This window comes from Hordeum vulgare, chromosome 3H (assembly GCF_904849725.1).
Source record: "Hordeum vulgare subsp. vulgare chromosome 3H, MorexV3_pseudomolecules_assembly, whole genome shotgun sequence".
NCBI lineage: Eukaryota > Viridiplantae > Streptophyta > Magnoliopsida > Poales > Poaceae > Hordeum > Hordeum vulgare.
The window spans coordinates 32,840,987-32,855,180 of record NC_058520.1 but is presented as its reverse complement, the minus strand read 5'-3'; positions in this window follow the sequence as shown (position 1 = coordinate 32,855,180).

Below are 14,194 nucleotides of genomic sequence, written 5' to 3'. Positions count from 1 at the left end.
AAGATGGTGGGAAAGGGTCGAAAGCACTCCGCGGCTCCTTCTTCGTCGGCGGGTGGTGGGATGGGTACTTCCATTCCTACCTCGCCTCTTCGGAGAGCGTTGTTCTCTACTCTGCAAGGAGCTCCCCCCGTGAGAGGAGGTCGACCCCTCGCGAAGCCGAGAGGTACTAAAGGTACACGTTGTATTCATGTTGGTATTTATGTTGTACTCATGTTGTATGCATATTGGTATTTATATACATTTTATTACTCATGTTGGTATTTATGTTGTACTAAAGGTACACGATGCCGCGGGAGAGGTAGGGCGGTGGCTGCCACGCCTTCTGAGGTGGAGGCTACACGGTCTCCGCCACCACCCCAAGCTGATTCATATGAGTACAGGACTTCTAGGGTGGATTTGTCAGAGGTGGAGGCTACACGGTCTCCGGTTCACGAGCCTCGGGTCGACGAGCCTCAGGTCGACGAGCCTTCGACCCACGAGACTCGTGTCCCAGAGGCTTCGTTCCAGGCGACTCCGGAGCAAAGCAGGGATGAGGGTACGTCCCCACAGACCCAGTGGGATACCTGGGCTGAGCCAAGTGGCCATGCTGGTAGCGACGAGGAGTTGGGTGAGGGGGCTACCGTCTACCAGCGTGGTAGTTCGGGGCTCCCGCTCGTGCCGGCGACCCCCGAGCAGAGGTGGTCTATTAGGCCAAATGGGGACAAGTAAGTTAATTTACTCTTATTTAACCTTTTTCCTTCACGTTTTCTCAAATATCTAATGTTTTGGCTTTAATTTGTCATACCGTAGGGGTTGGATTGTTGCCAAGGGTGTCCGCAAGCCCAACAACGTCCTTGGTGTGCTTTGCCGTAAAAACTTCCCAGGGTTTGTTACGTTGCCCGGTTGGGAGCGAGAGGTAGGAATGACCTGGGAGCACTACTTGGGTGCCCCGGCCCCGCCGGAGGTGGAGATCGACGGTGTTTTGTGCCAGACGAGGGCCGACATGGTGATCCGACAGTTCTGGGTAATTTCTCCTTCACACAATTAGAAATCAACCATAGCTAGTTATTGTACTAATCGGTATTGTCTCGTTTGCAGACCTACTATAGGTGTGAGGAGGGATAGGAGGAGGACACGACAAAGGTTATCGAAACCGAATGTCGCCACCTACTTCAAAACTTTCGGCACGAGGCTGTTGGAATTATGCCCTAGAGGCAATAATAAATATAGTTATTATTATAATTCCTGTATCAAGATAATCGTTTATTATCCATGCTATAATTGTATTGAATGAAGACTTATATACATGTGTGGATACATAGACAAAACACTGCCCCTAGAAAGCCTCTAGTTGGCTAGCCAGTTGATCAAAGATAGTCAGGGTCTTCTGATTATGAACAAGGTGTTGTTGCTTGATAACTGGATCATGTCATTAGGAGAATCACGTGATGGACTAGACCCAAACTAATAGACGTAGCATGTTGATCGTGTCATTTTTTTGCTACTGTTTTCTGCGTGTCAAGTATTTGTTCCTATAACCATGAGATCATATAACTCACTGACATCGGAGGAATGCTTTATGTGTATCAAACATCGCAACGTAACTGGGTGACTATAAAGATGCTCTACAGGTATCTCCGAAGGTGTTCGTCGAGTTAGTATGGATCGAGACTGGGATTTGTCACTCCGTGTGACGGAGAGGTATCTCGGGGCCCACTCGGTAATACAACATCACACACAAGCCTTGCAAGCAATGTGACTTAGTGTAAGTTGCGGGATCTTGTATTACGGAACGAGTAAAGAGATTTGCCGGTAAACGAGATTGAAATAGGTATACAGATACTAACGATCGAATCTCGGGCAAGTAACATACCGAAGGACAAAGGGAATGACATACGGGATTATATGAATCCTTGGCACTGAGGTTCAAACGATAAGATCTTCGTAGAATATGTGGGATCCAATATGGGCATCCAGGTCCCGCTATTGGATATTGACCGAGGAGTCACTCGGGTCATGTCTGCATAGTTCTCGAACCCGCAGGGTCTGCACACTTAAGGTTCGACGTTATTATTTGCGTATTTGAGTTATATGGTTGGTTACCGAATATTGTTCGGAGACCCGGATCAGATCACGGACGTCACGAGGGTTTCCGAAATGGTCCGGAAATGAAGATTGATATATTGGATGACCTCATATTACCGGAAGGTTTTCGGAGTTACCGGGAATGTACCGGGAATGACGAATGGGTTTCGGGTGTTCACCTGGGGGGGGGGGGGGAACCCACCCCGGGGAAGCCCATAGGCCTTGGGGGGGGGGGGGGGGGGCGCACCAGCCCTTAGTGGGCTGGTGGAACAGCCCAAGAAGGCCCTATGCGCCATAGGAAGAAAATCAAAGAGAAAAAAAGAGGAGGTGGAAAAAAGGGGAAGGACTCCACCTTCCAAACCTAGTTGGATTCTTTTTGGAAGGGGAGGACTCCCCCCCTTGGCTCGGCCGACCCCGCCCCCCTCTCCCACCTATATATACGGAGGTTTTAGGGCTGATTTGAGACAACTTTGCCACGGCAGCCCGACCACATATCTGCACGGTTTTACCTCTAGATCGCGTTTCTGCGGAGCTCGGGCGGAGCCCTGCTGAGATTAGATCACCACCAACCTCCGGAGCGTCGTCACGCTGCCGGAGAACTCATCTAGCTCTCCGTCTCTCTTGCTGGATCAAGAAGGCCGAGATCAACGTCGAGCTGTACGTGTGCTGAACGCGGAGGTGCCGTCCGTTCGGCACTAGATCGTGGGACGGATCGCGGGACGGTTCACGGGGCGGATCGAGGGACGTGAGGACGTTCCACTACATCAACCGCGTTTCTTAACGCTTCTGCTGTGCGATCTACAAGGGTACGTAGATCGAATATCCCCTCTCATAGATGGACATCACCATGATAGGTCTTCGTGCACGTAGGAAATTTTTTGTTTCCCATGCGACGTTCCCCAAGAGTGGCATCATGAGCTAGGTTCATGCGTAGATGTCTTCTCGAGTAGAACACAAAAGTTTTTGTGGGCGGTGATGTGCATTTTGCTGCCCTCCTTAGTCTTTTCTTGATTCCGCGGTATTGTTGGATTGAAGCGGCTTGGACCGACATTACTCGTACGCTTACGAGAGACTGGTTTCATCGCTACGAGTAACCCCGTTGCTTAAAGATGACTGGCAAGTGTCAGTTTCTCCAACTTTAGTTGAATCGGATTTGACCGAGGAGGTCCTTGTATAAGGTTAAATAGAAATTCATATATCTCCGTTGTGGTGTTTGCGTAAGTAAGATGCGATCCTACTAGATACCCATGGTCACCACGTAAAACATGCAACAACAAAATTAGAGGACGTCTAACTTGTTTTTGCAGGGTATGCTTGTGATGTGATATGGCCAACGATGTGATGTGATATATTGGATGTATGAGATGATCATGTTGTAATTGATAATATCGACTTGCACGTCGATGGTACGGCAACCGGCAGGAGCCATAGGGTTGTCTTTAAACTAACGTTTGTGCTTGCAGATGCGTTTACTATTTTTCTAGGATGTAGCTTTAGTAGTAATAGAATGAGTAGCACGACAACCCCGATGGTGACACGTTGATGGAGATCATAGTGTGGCGCCGGTGACAAGAAGATCTTGCCGGTGCTTTGGTGATGGAGATCAAGGAGCACGTAATGATGGCCATATCATGTCACTTATGAATTGCATGTGATGTTAATCCTTTTATGCACCTTATTTTTCTTAGAACGACGGTAGCATTATGAGGTGATCTCTCACTAAAATTTCAAGACGAAATTGTGTTCTCCCCGACTGTGCACCGTTGCTACAGTTCATCGTTTCGAGACACCACGTGATGATCGGGTGTGATAGACTCAACGTTCACATACAATGGGTGCAAAACAGTTGCACACGCGGAACACTCGGGTTAAGCTTGACGAGCCTAGCATGTGCAGACATGGCCTCGGAACACATGAGACCGAAAGGTTGATCATGAATCATATAGATGATGTGATTAGCATAGGGATGCTTACCACTGAAACTATACTCAACTCACGTGATGATCGGACTTGAGCTAGTGTAAGTGGGTCATGAACCACTCAAATGACTAGAGAGATGTACTTTTTGAGTGGGAGTTTAGCAAGTAATTTGATTAAGTTAAACTCTAATTATCTTGAACATAGTCTAAGTCCACTTTGAATATATTTGTGTTGTAGATCATGGCTCACGCGATAGTCACCCTGAATTTTAATACGTTCCTAGAGAAAGCTAAGTTGAAAGATGATGGAAGCAATTTTGTAGACTGGGCTCGTAATCTTAAGCTAATATTACAAGCTGGGAAGAAGGATTATGTCCTTAATCCTGCGCTAGGAGATGAACCACCCGCTACGGCTGACCAGGATGTTAAGAACGCTTGGTTAACACGTAAGGAGGACTACTCAGTAGTTCAATGTGCAGTCTTGTATGGCTTAGAACCGGGACTTCAACGTCGCTTTGAGCGTCATGGAGCATATGAGATGTCCCAGGAGTTGAAGTTCATTTTTCAGAAGAACGCCCGGATCGAGAGGTATGAGATCTCCGATAAATTCTATGCTTGCAAAATGGAGGAGAATTCGTCTGTCAGTGAACATGTGCTCAAAATGTCTGGGTACTCAAACCGTCTAGCTGAGATGCGGATTGAACTCCCGCAAGAGGCTATCACTGACAGAATCCTTCAATCACTGCCGGCAAGCTATAAGGGCTTTGTGTTGAACTACAACATGCAAGGGATGAACAAGTCACCCGGTGAGCTGTTTGCGATGCTGAAAGTCGCAGAGTCTGAACTCCGTAAAGAGCACCAAGTGTTGATGGTGAATAAGACCACTAGTTTCAAGAGAAACGGCAAAGGCAAGAAGGGTAATTCAAAGAAGAGCGGCAAGCCTGTTGCCAATCCGACGAAGAAACCCAAAGCTGGACCTAAGCCTGAAACAGAGTGCTACTATTGCAAGGGTATGGGTCACTAGAAGCGCAACTGCCCCAAGTATCTGGCTGATAAGAAGGCGGCCAAAGAAAAATCAGGTATATTTGATATACATGTTATTGATGTGTACTTTACCGGCTCTCGTAGTAGTGCCTGGGTATTCGATACCGGTTCTGTTGCTCATATTTGCAACTCGAAACAGGAACTGCGGAATAGACGAAGGCTGGCGAAAGATGAAGTGACGATGCGCATAGGAAATGGTTCCAAGGTTGATGCAATCGCCGTCGGCACAGTTTCACTTCACTTACCATCAGGATTAGTTATGAACTTGAATAATTGTTATTCCTGCGTTGAGCATGAACATTATATCTGGATCTTGTTTATTGCGAGACGGTTACTCTTTTAAGTCAGAGGATAATGGTTGTTCTATTTCTATGAGTAACATCTTTTATGGTCATGCACCCAATGTGAGAGGATTGTTCATATTGAATCTTGATAGTGATACACATATACATAACATTGAGACCAAAAGAGTTAGAGTTAACAATGATAGCGCCATATTTTTGTGGCACTGCCGCTTAGGTCATATTGGTGTAAAGCGCATGAAGAAACTCCATGCCGATGGACTTTTGGAGTCACTTGACTTTGATTCACTTGACACGTGCGAACCATGCCTCATGGGCAAGATGACTAAAACTCCGTTCTCCAGAACAATGGAGCGTGCTAGTGACTTGTTGGAAATCATACATACCGATGTGTGCGGTCCGATGAGCGTAGAGGCACGCGGCGGCTATCATTATTTTCTCACCTTCACTGACGATTTGAGTAGATATGGTTATGTCTACTTAATGAAGCACAAGTCTGAAACATTTGAAAAGTTCAAGCAATTTCAGAGTGAAGTTGAAAATCATCATAACAAGAAGATCAAGTTCCTACGGTCTGATCGTGGGGGTGAATATCTGAGTTTTGAGTTTGGTGCTCACTTAATACAATGTGGAATTGTTTCACAGTTGACACCGCCTGGAACACCACAGCGTAATGGTGTGTCCAAACGTCGTAATCATACTTTATTAGAGATGGTGCGATCTATGATGTCTCTTACCGATTTGCCGTTATCGTTTTGGGGTTATGCATTAGACACAGCTGCATTCACTTTAAATAGGGCACCATCAAAATCCGTTGAGACGACACCATACGAACTGTGGTATGGCAAAAGGCCAAGGTTGTCGTTTCTTAAAGTTTGGGGGATGCTGATGTCAAAAAGCTTCAGCCTGAAAAGCTGGAACCCAAAGCGGAAAAGTGCATCTTCATAGGTTACCCAAAAGAGACAGTTGGGTACACCTTCTATCTCAAATCCGAGGGCAAAGTGTTTGTTGCTAAAAACGGAGCTTTTCTCGAGAAGGAGTTTCTCTCGAGAGAATTGAGTGGGAGGAAGATAGAACTTGATGAGGTTGTCGAACCTCTCATCCCTCTAGATGGTGGCGTAGGGCAAGGGGAAACCTCGGTCGTTGCGACGCCAGTTGAGGAGGAAGTTAATGATGATGATCATGAAACTCCGGTTCAAGTTCCTGTCGAACCACGCAGGCCGACGAGACCATGTGCTGCTCCAGAGTGGTACTGTAATCCCGTTTTGTCAATCATGTTGTTAGACAACAATGAACCTGCAAATTATGAAGAAGCAATGGTGGGCCCAGATTCCAACAAATGGCTAGAAGCCATGAAGTCCGAGATAGGATCCATGTATGAGAACAAAGTGTGGACTTTGGAAGTACTACCTGAGGCCCACAAGGCTATTCAGAACAAATGGATCTTTAAGAAGAAAACGGACGCTGACGGCAATGTGACCGTTTATAAAGCTCGACTTGTGGCAAAGGGTTTTTCACAAGTTCAAGGAGTTGACTACGATGAGACATTCTCACCCGTAGCGATGCTTAAGTCCGTCAGAATCATGTCAGCAATAGCTGCATTTTTCGATTATGAAATCTGGCAGATGGATGTCAAAACGGCGTTCCTTAACGGTTTCCTTAAGAAAGAGTTGTATATGATGCAACCCGAAGGTTTTGTCGATCCTAAGAATGCTGACAAGGTGTGAAGCTCCAGCGATCCATTTATGGACTGGTGCAAGCATCTCGGAGTTGGAACAAACGCTTTGATGAGGTGATCAAAGCATTTGGGTTTATACAAGTGGTTGGAGAATCTTGTATTTACAAGAAAGTGAGTGGGAGCTCTGTGGCGTTTCTAATATTATATGTGGATGACATATTGCTGATTGGAAACAACGTAGAGTTTTTGGAGAGCATAAAGGATTACTTGAATAAAAGTTTCTCTATGAAGGACCTAGGAGAAGCTGCTTACATTCTAGGCATTAAGATCTACAGGGATAGATCAAAACGCGTGATAGGACTTTCGCAAAGCACATACCTTGATAAAGTTTTGAAGAGGTTCGAAATGGAACAGTCCAAGAAAGGGTTCTTGCCAGTTTTACAAGGTACGAGATTGAGTAAGACTCAGTGCCCAACAACTGATAAGGAAAGAGAGCATATGAGCACCGTCCCCTATGCTTCAGCCATAGGTTCTATCATGTATGCAATGCTGTGCACTAGACCGGACGTTAGCCTGGCCATAAGTATGGCAGGCTGGTTCCAGAGTAATCCAGGAGTGGATCACTGGACGGCGGTCAAGAATATCCTGAAGTACCTGAAAAGGACTAAGGAGATGTTTCTCGTGTATGGAGGTGACGAAGAGCTCGCCGTAAAGGGTTACGTCGATGCAAGCTTTGACACAGATCCGGACGACTCTAAGTCGCAGACCGGATACGTATTTATTCTTAATGGGGGTGCGGTAAGCTAGTGCAGTTCCAAGCAAAGCGTCGTAGCAGATTCTACATGTGAAGCGGAGTACATGGCTGCCTCGGAGGCGGCTAAGGAGGGTGTCTGGATGAAGCAGTTCATGATGGATCTTGGAGTGGTGCCGAGCACACCGAATCCAATAACCTTGTTCTATGACAACACGGGTGCCATTGCCTTAGCAAAGGAACCACGGTTTCACAAGAAGACCAGACACATCAAACGACGCTTCAACCTCATCCGTGACTACGTCGAAGGGGAGGACGTAAATATATGCAAAGTGCACACGGATTTGAATGTAGCAGACCCGCTGACTAAACCTCTTCCACGGGCAAAGCATGATCAACACCAGAACTGTATGGGTCTTAGATTTATTACAATGTAATTCGCATGATGATGTGAGGGCTAGATTATTGACTCTAGTGCAAGTGGGAGACTGTTGGAATTATGCCCTAGAGGCAATAATAAATATAGTTATTATTATAATTCCTGTATCAAGATAATCATTTATTATCCATGCTATAATTGTATTGAATGAAGACTTATATACATGTGTGGATACATAGACAAAACACTATCCCTAGCAAGCCTTTAGTTGGCTAGCCACTTGATCAAAGATAGTCAGGGTCTTCTGATTATGAATAAGGTGTTGTTGCTTGATAACTGGATCACGTCATTAGGAGAATCACGTGATGGACTAGACCCAAACTAATAGACGTAGCATGTTGATCGTGTCATTTTGTTGCTACTGTTTTCTGCGTGTCAAGTATTTGTTCCGATAACCATGAGATCATATAACTCACTGACACCGGAGGAATGCTTTGTGTGTATCAAACTTCGCAACGTAACTGGGTGACTATAAAGATGCTCTACAGGTATCTCCGAAGGTGTTCGTTGAGTTAGTATGGATCGAGACTGGGATTTGTCACTCCGTGTGACGGAGAGGTATCTCGGGGCCCACTCGGTAATACAACATCACACACAAGCCTTGCAAGCAATGTGACTTAGTGTAAGTTGCGGTATCTTGTATTACGGAACGAGTAAAGAGACTTGCCGGTAAACGAGATTGGAATAGGTATACGGATACTGACGATCGAATCTCGGGCAAGTAACATACCGAAGGACAAAGGGAATGACATACGGGATTATATGAATCCTTGGCACTGAGGTTCAAACGATAAGATCTTCGTAGAATATGTGGGATCCAATATGGGCATCCAGGTCCCGCTATTGGATATTGACCGAGGAGTCACTCGGGTCATGTCTGCATAGTTCTCGAACCCGCAGGGTCTGCACACTTAAGGTTCGACGTTGTTATATGCGTATTTGAGTTATATGGTTGGTTACCGAATGTTGTTCGGAGTCCCGGATGAGATCACGGACGTCACGAGGGTTTCCGGAATGGTCCAGAAACAAAGATTGATATATAGGATGACCTCATTTGATTACCGGAAGGTTTTTGGAGTTACAGGGAATGTACCGGGAATGACGAATGGGTTTCGGGTGTTCACCGGGGGGGGGGGGGGGGCAACCCACCCCGGGGAAGCCCATAGGCCTTGGGGGTGGCGCACCAGCCTTTAGTGGGCTGGTGGGACAGCCCAAGAAGACCCTATGCACCATAGGAAGAAAATCAAAGAGAAAAAAAAGAGGCGGTGGAAAAAAGGGGAAGGACTCCACCTACCAAACCTAGTTGGATTCGGTTTGGAAGGGGAGGACTCCCCCCCTTGGCTCGGCCGACCCCCTTGGGGCTCCTTGAGCCCCAAGGCAAGGCCCCCCCTCTCCCACCTATATATACGGAGGTTTTAGGGCTGATTTGAGACAACTTTGCCACGGCAGCCCGACCACATACCTCCACGGTTTTACCTCTAGATCGCGTTTCTACAGAGCTCGGGCGGAGCCCTGCTGAGATTAGATCACCACCAACCTCCGGAGCGCCGTTACGCTGCCGGAGAACTCATCTACCTCTCCGTCTCTCTTGCTGGATCAAGAAGGCCGAGATCATCGTCGAGCTGTACGTGTGCTGAACGCGGAGGTGCCGTCCGTTCGGCACTAGATCGTGGGACGGATCGCGGGACGGTTCGCGGGGCGGATCGAGGGAGGTGAGGACGTTCCACTACATCAACCGCGTTTCTTAACGCTTCTGCTATGCGATCTACAAGGGTACGTAGATCGAATATCCCGTCTCGTAGATGGACATCACCATGATAGGTCTTCGTGCGCGTAGGAATTTTTTTGTTTCCCATGCGACGTTCCCCAACAGAGGCTCGGGTGCAGGCTGTTGGAGACTACTATGCCACGCGGCGTATTAGGAAGGACAAGGCGAAGTGCCGTGATTCTAAGATGGAGAAGGAGCATTACATGAAGGTAATTACATATTATTAAGGCTTTGTAGTTAGTTTCCTTGATTTGGTTCTTACGCGCTCAAATTTCTCTTTATTAACTTAGGTGCCCCCGAGATGGTGTGTGGATAAGATGGATTGTTGGGAGGCCTTGGTGGATCAGTGGTGCTCCGAAACGTGGGAGACCAGCCACAACAACGCCAAGGAGAGGCGTGGCAAAATGGTTGGTGTGCCACACGATCAAGGGAGCGTCAACTTAATCCAATTTGGCGAGAACTGGGTATGTAGTTTGCTTCATGCCTCATGCAATTCATTCTTAATGCTATCTTGAGCCCTTTACTAATATAATTTTCCTCTCTCTCTTTTAGGCGCGTCACAATAAGACGGAGGTGCCACAGATGTACGACCTGTATGCGATGGCCCATACTGCCTCGTACAAGAAGGTCAAGGCATTCTCTGAGTCTGACCTCGAGCATCCATAAAACTTCACCAAAATCACCTCCCACCACAAGCTCGTGAAGTACAGAGATCACGGGAAGGCGAGGAAAGGGGATGACTTTAACCCGAGCGAGGGGCCTATTGATCCAGAGCTGGTGATGATAGCTCGCAACGGGAGGCCCCATGGCTCGATCGCCATTGGAGACAGCCTTATACGTTGTCCTAGCACTCTCCGGCAGATAAAGGCACGCTGATACGTCTCCAACGTATCTATAATTTTTGATGGTTCCATGCTATTATCTTGTCAACTTTGGATGTTTTATATGCATGAATATGCTATTTTATATCTTTTTTGGGACTAACCTATTAACTCAGTGCCAAGTGACAGTTTCTGTTTTTTCCGTGTTTTTGGCCCATTTTTAGACGGAGTCCAAATGGATGAAACTTTACGATGATTTTTTTTGGACCAAAAGAGACCCCCGAAGCTTTGGAAGAAGGCCAGAAGAGCCGCGAGGGAGTCAGAAGCCCTGACACCGCCACCACCCCCCTAGGTGGCGTAGGGCAGGCTTGTGACCTCCTCGTGGACCCAACCGACATAATTCCACCGCCATAAATTCCTATAAATTCAGAAACACCCAAAAAGAAACCTAGATCGGGAGTTCCGCCGCCGCAAGCCTCTGTAGCCACCAAAAACCAATCTGGAGCCCGTTCCAGCACCCTGCCGGAGGGGGAATCCATCTCCGGTAGCCATCTTCATCATCCCAGCGATCTCCATGACGAGGAGGGAGTAGTTCTCCCTCGGGGCGGAGGGTATGTACCAGTAGCTATGTGTTTGATCTCTCTCTCTCGTGTTCTTGCGATGTCTTGATCTCGATGTACCATGGGCTTTGCTACTATAGTTGGATCTTATGATGTTCTTCCCCTCTCCCTTCTTGTAATGAATTGAGTTTCCCCTTTGGAGTTATCTTATCGGACTGAGTCTTTGAGAACACTTGATGTATGTCTTGCACGTGTCTATCTACTGTGATCAACTTGCGGGTTTGTGACAATTGGGAACATATGCATATGGGTTGGCACACGTGGATTCATGTGAGTACTTGATGTATGTTTTGGTGATCAACTTGCGGGTTCGTGACATTGGGAACCTATGCACAGGGGTTGGCACACGTTTTGACTCTCTAGTAGAAACTTTGGGGCACTCGTTGAAGTTATATGTGTTGGTTGAATAGATTCAATCTTTGAAGTTATATGTGTTGGTTGAATAGATGATTCTGAGATTATGTGATGCATACTGTATAATCATGCCCATGGATACTTGAGGTGACAATGGAGTATCTAGGTGACATTAGGGTCTCGGTTGATATGTATCTTGAGTTGTTATTCTAGTATGAACTCTATGATGGATCGAACGGAAAGAATAGCTTCGTGTTATTTTACTACGGACTCTTGAATAGATCGATCAGAAAGAATAACTTTGTGGTGGTTTTGTACCCGACAATAATCTCTTCATTTGTTCTCCGCTATTAGTGACTTTGGAGTGACTCTTTTTTGCATGTTGAGGGCTAGTTATATGATCCAATTATGTTATCATTGTTGAGAGAACTTCACTAGTGAAAGTATGAACCCTAGGCCTTGTTTCCACGCATTGCAATACCGTTCGTGCTCACTTTTACCATTTGTTACCTTGCTGTTTTTGTAATTTCAGATTACAAAAACCTATATCTACCATCCATATTGCACTTGTATCACCATCTCTTCGCCGAACTAGTGCACCTATACAACTTACCATTGTATTAGGTGTGTTGGGGACACAAGAGACTCTTTGTTATTTGGTTGCAGGGTTGCTTGAGAGAGACCATCTTCATCCTACGCCTCCCGCGGATTGATAAACCTTAGGTCACCCACTTGAGGGAAAATTGCTACTGTCCTACAACCCTCTGCACTTGGAGGCCCAACAACGTCTACAAGGAGAAGGTTGCGTAGTAGACATCAAGCTCTTTTCTGGCGCCGTTGCTGGGGAGGTTAGCGCCTGAAGGTATATCTTTAGATCTTGCAGTCGAATCTTTTTTGTTTCTTGTTCTTTCGCTAGAAAACTACAAAAAAATGGAATTGAGGATGCCTCATATGCTCCATCTTTTCAATGTCTTTCGTGAGCATGATGGGAAGGAAAATTGTGCTCAAGTGCTGAAAGAAGAATTACATAGAATGCTTGGCATATAGTATGTGAATGATGAGCATGATTGCAATGTTGTTAGCATGAATTCTATGAATACCCATGATGCTAACAATATGCAAAGCCACAAACTTGGGGATGCTATATTTGATGAAGATGATCTTTTTAGTTCTTCCACTTTGAATGATCAAAAACATTTTGATGAAAGCATGCCCCCTATCTATGATGATTATTGTGAGGATACTTATGCTTTAAAGAAGAGGGATGATAAAACTTGTCATACTCTCGAAAACCCCTTTGCTAAACCTTGCTTTTTCATTGTGGACACAATTTGTAGTGCTCAAGTCTTTTACGATACTCCCACTACTACTCTTGAGAATAGATTTCCTTATGTGGAGAGTAGTAAAATTTCTATGCTTGTAGATCATGAAAAGAATGCTTTAGGTGCTGGTTATATTGTTGAATTCATTCATGATGCTACTAAAAATTACTATGAGAGAGGATCATATGCTTCTACTTATTGCAATAGTATCAAGCTTCCTCTCCATATGTTGAAATTTTTGAAGCTATGCTTGTTTTGCCTTCGTATGCTAGTTGATTCTTGCTCCAATAAATTGTTTGATTACAAAATCCCTATGCATAGGAGGTGGGTTAGACTTAAATGTGCTAGCCATTTTCTCAATGATGCTCTCGTTGTGTTTCAATCCTTACCTTTTATATGAGCATCATTGAAATCAGTGCCTAGCTAAGGGTGTTAAACGATAGCGCTTGTTGGGAGGCAACCCAATGAATAAATTTTTCTTTGCTTTTTTGCTTCCTCTTTTGTTTTCTCCACACCATCATAATTCTGTTATGATTGTGTCTTTTTTGTTTCTTTTTGTGTTTGTGCCAAGCAAAACCGTTATGATTAGTCTTGGTGATGATTGTTTGATCATGCTGGAAAAAAGACAGAAACTTTCTGCTCACAAAAAGAATTTTCATTTTTATTATGTAAGAGCTTTTGAGTTGATTCTTTCTGCTGCTGATTTACATGCTATTTCTTCAGACTGTCGTAATTTTTCAGATTTTTGGAAGTACCATAAGTATACGAAGTATACAGATTGCTACAGACTGGTCTGCTGTTAACAGATTCTATTTTTGTTGAGTTGGTTGCTTATTTTGATGAAACTATGGATAGTATCGGGGGGGGGGGGGGTATTAGCCATGGAAGATTGGAAATACAGTAACCCAACATCAGCATAAGTAGAATTTAAGTTTGCTACAGTACCTAAGGAAGTGGTGGTTTGCTTTCTCATACTAATGTTATCACGAGTTTCTGTTTAAGTTTCGTGTTGTGAAGTTTTCAAGTTTTGGGTGAAGTTCTTATGGACAAAGAGATAAAGATTGGCAAGAGCTCAAGCTTGGGGATGCCCAAGGCACCCCAAGAGATTCAAG